Raw genomic sequence first — 6,877 nt, forward strand, 5'->3', positions numbered from 1 at the left:
TCCCCGATACACCTGATCCCAAAGATTCCCCTCTAATGTATAACCTTCCCTTTTAATTTTTAATTCTTACAGAATTTAGGGATTTTTCTCCTCCATTGTTTCTTTCATCTTTTAATGTCCAATTTCATTTATCAGCAAACCTAAAGTTTATTTGTAAAAGCAAATATCTCCATTCATCAATCAGTGGAATCCTTCCCATTGTTATCTCCCAGTGCTAGTTTTATCTACCAGCAGACCCACAGCTTGTTTGTAAAGACAAACCCTTCATTCCTCTGACCACTAAATATCATCTAAGTGTAGTCCTGAAACCCCCAAAGAGTTTAAATGTAAGTGAAAGCCACTTCAAAAATCTGTTGATATACATGAAAACACTAGTGACTTGATCTTGGGGTCCAAAGTAGGTTGAGATCTGTAATAGCCTTGGGTTAAGAGCTATCCTCCATGTGTGCCCACCTTTTTTTTCAGGGAACTGTAGCAATTAATCTGCATACTCAATAATATTTATGCTTATGGTATGTGATAGAAATAAGTATATTAAATACATACCATTTGTAACATGGACATATCCTTGGGACACTGGAGAGTTGTTTTTCTGAACAGTTGGGATTGATGGAGCACACTCAGAAATACCTGCTTTTAAAAATTGCTTCAATAAATTCATGTGTCAAGAAGTTGTTGCAGTACAACTTGGTAAGCTTTGTTGCTTTAGGTCAGCTGGAAGGTGTCCAGTCCAAATGATGTGGGTACTGGTTCTGGCTGACTATTCCAATATGTCAGAAAAAAAATAATCTTTCAAAGCTGGATTTCTCAAGTGAACACAATAGGACTAACACCGGAATTCACATACCTGCATAAATCATAGTTTAGATATTTGAAATAGTATTGCAGTTGTAGTCGCATAATTCAATAGTGACATATTTGATCTTTCTCTGCTAAAAATGTTACTGCTTTCAGTATCTTGAAGAGGACCTGAAGGGAGCCTGTAGGAGAGCTGGAGAGGGTCGTTGGACAGGGGCTGGGAGTGACAGGTAAGTGTCAATTGGAGCTGAGGGAGCAGTCACAGTTCTCTTTATTATTGATACTGTTGCTGTTACTGGTTTTTTTGTCTCCTCGCTTTTTTCTAGGAAATTGTTCCTATCTCAGCCCATGAACTTTGCCTTTTGTACCCCCAAATCTCCTGCCTTGGGGAGGGGGAGAAGTGAGCAAGTGGCTCATAGTTTAGAGTGGTTTCAGTGGGAGCAGTAAATCTGGAAGTACCATTCCTACTCCAAGACAGCCTTACTTGGGTCCCAGTGTGAGGCACAATGAGGGCACAATCCACAAAAGGGTGGGTTGGAAACAAATCTGATCTCAGCATTTGCTGTATTAGGTCCAGGGCCACTGGTCACACTGGTACTTGGTCAGTTCATGTGGCTATGGTACCTGACCCTGACTGTTCCTGTGTTCCTCTATGTGCTCCTCAGGGTGACCTTTTACGGAGCAGGGACAAGGATCAGCATTTCTTTGTTGCTGTACTGTGGGAGATGAGTTTATGACATGATAACACCAAGGGCAGTAAAGGTACTCTGGGATGTGTATTCAGTGCTGCTCTCCTGCCCTTGCTTCAGCACTACCTTTGGAATTCATTGATAACCAGACCTTGTCTGTGGGGGGAACAGAGGAAGGATGATTTTCTCAATTTTCTAGGGTGACGGGGGATCCCAACAGTGACTGTGCTGGAGGCTGAGTGAGCCTGACTGCCACCAAATGGCAGAATCACCCCTCTGTGACTGGCCCAGAGGCCCAGGACATCCTGGGCATAGATTGCCTCAGGAGAAGGTATTTCAAGGACCTGAAAGGACATAATTGGGCTTTTGGACAGCTGCTGTGGACACAGGAAATTAAACAGCTACAGCTCACACAGAAAAATGTACCAGTAAAAAAGGAATTGCTGCACTGCCCCTTCTCCTCACTGCCTATCAGTGCACCACAAGCACTGGGGTTATGCACTCTTCTTGCCAGCTGTAATGTAGGGTCTCCTACTCCTACAATCTGGTGAGTCCAAGTGCCAGTTTGAAATCTCCAATAACCCCTAGAGGAAAGTCCTAGAACAAAAAGAAAGCGCTGGGCTCACCTTCTGCTTGCAGCCTGTGCACATCCGGGGCTGTTCAGTTTCCTTCTCTATGTACCTTCCCATTCCTTCCCTCTTACAGACCCAAGATCCCAAACAGCTTACTCAGTGCTCCCAATAAAAAGCTTGTGCTCTTTTACCTTCCCCGTTGCAGTTGCTCAGCTCCACACGATGGCGGCAGTGTAGCTGCAAAAGAGGTGAATGTCCTGATTCTCCAGAAACAATGAAGTGTGCACATCCCAAGTTGAAATTGTCAGTACTGGCAAAAAGCAATGTGCCAGGGCGGAAAAGTTTGTCTGGCCTTCAGATTGCATTTGCAGCTCTTAACTCACATCACATTCCAGCAGCATTCACTCCCTCTTACGGCTGGTAAACTGCTGTTTCATGGGGATGAAAGCCTAGAGATCCAGCGTTTCTAAGCGCTGATCATAGGCTGCCCACTGGAGGTGAAGGCCAGCAGCAGCTTTCTAGCCTGGCACCGGTTGTGTTGGAGCAATCCTTGGACATAATCAATTTTTGAGTTTAGCCTGAAATTTCCAAATGGGGGTCCAGGAACTGAGTGACAGTACCATTCCTTAGGAAATACAGGACATAATGCCAGTGTTGCTACTACAGATCACAAGCTTCCCAAGGAAGATAAAGGCCAGCAAGAACTTTGTCCTAAAATGTTTTTTTGTACAAGGAACCCTTGGATGTATTCAAAATTGAGGGAGCTATCCTGAAAGAGAACAACAGTTCTTTTACATGGGAAGGAAAGTACCCACACAATGTGTTTCAGTAGGAGAAAATAACTTACCCGGGGAGGTAAAGACCAGCAACACTTCTTCCCTTTGCAGCTTGCATCCATTTGTCAGAGCTAGTGTCCTGGATGTGAATCACATCACCTTTCCTAGGAAATATAAAGAAGCTCATCCTGCAGATGAGAGGCTGCCTCACAGAGGTGAAGGCCGGCAACTGCTTTCTGTTCTGGAACCTCCTGTGTGGGATCATTCCCTGGATGTATTCGGTTGAGCAGCGGTATCCAAATTTGTAGGAGGGAGAGAGAAAGGGGGTGAAACAGCCTTCCTGGGGAAGAAGAGCACCTTGCCCCAGTGTTTTTTGTATAGATGGTAGGCTGCCCAGGCAAGGTAAACAGCAACAAAACCTTTCTTCTTAGGACTTTGTTTTTTTAATTTAAATTTTGCATGTGCACTCCAAAAAGTGAATGGTATCTTTCTGTGTGAAGGAAAGCATGCAGCCCCAGTGGAGGTTGAAGTAGCCAGGCTGCTCAGGAGACCAAAAATCCAGCAACAGTTTTTTCTCTTGGGGCCTCCTGTATAGCCTCAATTTTGGAACCCATTAAGATTTGAAGGCTGTATTTCATTTTGGATGTGGGCTCCAGAAAGTGGATGAGTCTGCCTTTCCTTGGGCAGAAAAGCACTAAGCTCATTATTGTTGGAGGAGATGACAGTCTGCCAAGGAGAGAGAAGACCAGTATCAGCTTTGTGTTCTGGCATCTTTTGTTTGGGAGCAATCCCTGGAGGTCTTTAATGGTGGTGCTCAGATTCAAATTTTGGAGGAGGTATTCTGAAATTTATGGCAGCACCATTCAGCCTTGCAAGGAAAGCACTTATTCCCCCATGGTGGTGGTGCAGATGAGAGGTAAAGGTCAGCACAAGCTTTCTGTCCTTGCACCTTTTGTTTGGGCTCAAAGCCCAGACTGATTCTGTTTTGGAGGTGGTAACCAAATAGGGGATGTTGTCATCTGAAGAATATGAGAGTAAATAATTTATTTTGATGTATCTGGTTTGCTTTCCTTGATCTTGCAGGACAAAGACAAATTCCCACCAACACTGAGACTGTTGTGCATTCCTTCCCAAAGAAAAGTAGTGACATCCTATTTCAGAATCTCACCTCTGGAATTTGCAGCTGAGCTCCAAAATTGAATATGTTCAAGATTTGCTCCCACACAGAAGGTTCCAGGACAGAAAGAACCTTCTGGTCTTTACCTCCATCAAGCAGAAAATCATCTAGAGCACCCTAACTGTCAATACATGATTTCCTTCCCCAGGAAATGTACCTCCTTCAGGAGCCCATTTACCCAATTTCTGCATAGTACCTGGAGAATTATGGAATGCATTGCTCTCACACAAAATGTGCCAGGACAGAAAACCCTTCCTAGCCTTTCTATCCCATGAACAGCCTATCACCTGCATTGCCAGGAGTGGGAGTATGTGCCTTCCCTCCCAAGGAAGGCTACCGCCATACTTCTGAAGAAGTCCCTCTCCTAACTTTGGATGCCAGTTCCAAAACTGAATACAACTGGTGATTGCTCCCATAGGAAAAGTTCTAGAAGAGAAACCTGTTGTTGACTTTTATACTCCCTAGGTACCTCACATTCCCAACACTGAAAGTGGGATCAAGCTCTGTCCTTTCTATGGACAGGTATTGTCATTCTTTTTCAGAAGACATGCTCTGAAAATTGGAGCTATCCTGAATTCATTCAGTCCTGAATACATTCAGGGACTGATCTCACACAAAAGCGTGACACAAAAAGAAAGTTGTTGCTGGCTTTTACGACCTCTAGGCAGCCTTTTATCTAAATCACCAACACTGGCACTATGTGCACTCCTTCCCAAGGAAAGGTGCTGTCATCCTCTTTTATGAGCCCAACACTGAAATATGAAGCTGAGCTCCAAAACTGAACATGTCCAAGGACTGCTCTCATACAAAGGTTTCCAAGAAAATAAAATATTCCTGGCTGTTAACTCCCCATGGCATCTTATTATCTGCACCACCAATAATGGGGCTAGCTGCTTTCCTTCCCAAGGAAAGGTAATTCGATCTTTCAGGACCCCACTCCAGGATCTTGAGATCACCTCCAAAATATGGCTGAGGATGGCTCCCGCACAAAAAATACCAAGAGAGAAAGTTGTTCCTGGCCAAGAATTTCTATAGGCACCCTACAAATCTGCACTACCAGCATGGAGCTGGGTGCTGTCCTTCCCAAGGAGAAGTAAGGTAATCCTCCTTCATGAGTTGACCTCTGAAATTTGGATACCACCCCCAAAACTGAATAGCCCTGGGGATTGCTCCTACAGACACAATGCCATGAGAGAAAGATGCTGCTGGCCTTAACCTCCCTTGGGCAATCAATCATCTCCATACCAATACTGTGGCAAGGTGCTTTCTTTCCCAAGGAAAGGCACCATCATCCTCTCTCAGGAGCCCACATCATGGTACTTTCTCCCTCACTTGCAATGACAGCATGCATAAGAAAGTTTAATGCAAGAGATTAATTTGCCTTCTACACACCTAGAAACTCAGAGCTGCATAGTACTACATGAAAACGTGAAGAGCTCACAAAGGGAGTCACACACATACACAAAATCTTACTTTTTGAGGCCCAACACAGATGCTCTGCCTTTTAGGGCAGAGGCAGCTCCCAGTTCTGTCCTTAATGCACTGCTAGAGATGGATGGTGATAGCTGGTTTGAACAGGCACATACCATCTGATGGCAAATCCAAGGGCCTCAATACTTATTTTACTTCAAATCTATTGCTCTGCACTGGCAGGTTTGGCTGCACCACACAATTCATGTCAGCCTGGGACATAGCAGAAGGGAAACACCTAAAGGACAAAGCCCGCGAAAGAACATCCCCACACACAGTTCTGTTGTTGTCCATTACTCTGAGATTTCCAAACAGTTAAGAGTCCAAATTTCTGTAAGTATTTGAAGTCTTTTAAGTCCACCACAAAGCCGACATAGTAGATTTTACAACTGAGAAGACCACGAGAAATTCTGGTATTCTGTGTAACACAAAGCGCAGAATCTCATTCAGTCCTGCCTTCGTCCACTATTTTGATTTGCATGTAAAAGGTTTACAATAATTCTTGTAGAGGGAGGAAAAAAGAAAGGACATAAAAGCACAGAAATTGTCAGTGTTTTTAAAGTCCTTATAAAAGCCTGTGAAACAATTCATAGGACATTTTCAACAAGAACAATGACAGGTCCGTAGGATTTTTGGAATAACATTTGGATAGATGCAGGTTAGCAAATTTTCATGGTTTTATGGGTAAGCAGGACTGATTACCTTCAGAGACCAGAATAAGTCTGAAAATTATATGTAACTTTTAAGATTACTACATTCACACACCACATGTGAAAAATGGACCAGCCCAACAAACAGCTGTCAGTGATATTCCCCAAACTCCCATGGTCTGCCTTAATCCACTCTGGGGATTCTGTGACTTCTCTTGTCTTTTATCCCTGCACCTGTCCCCTGGTTTTTAACCATCTACTTTGTTAAGAATAATAATTTCACACAGTTGGTAGCTGATTATTCTGCATTCAAGTATATGTTGTAAATTTGGGTAGTTATAATTACAACAAGCAAGTACGTAACAATACTAACCAACAGTGTTATAACATCTGCATTTAAATTATCATCACATGCTGATTCAGTACACATTTCTCACTGCCACCCAGAAGTATCTGACAGGCCTGTGTAAGTGCAACCTGATGAGCCTCCATCTGAAGGACTTCAGTGGATCCTGCATTAAAGCAAATCAAGTGTATTTTTAACAAGAGTCAAAGTAACAGCAATGAAAACTCAGAACTAATAGAGGCTGTTCACTGAAAATCCTTATTTTCTACATCATTGCCTGAAAAATCCCCAAATGTTGCCAGTCTGACATGAAACAGATCATCTGATTTATCACCACTGGGCTGAGAAATAAAATTGCAATATGATGTAGAACTTTTGAGTCTCTGTCACCACCAAATA

Source organism: Serinus canaria, chromosome 1 (genome assembly GCF_022539315.1).
Source record: "Serinus canaria isolate serCan28SL12 chromosome 1, serCan2020, whole genome shotgun sequence".
In the NCBI taxonomy this organism is placed as follows: domain Eukaryota; kingdom Metazoa; phylum Chordata; class Aves; order Passeriformes; family Fringillidae; genus Serinus; species Serinus canaria.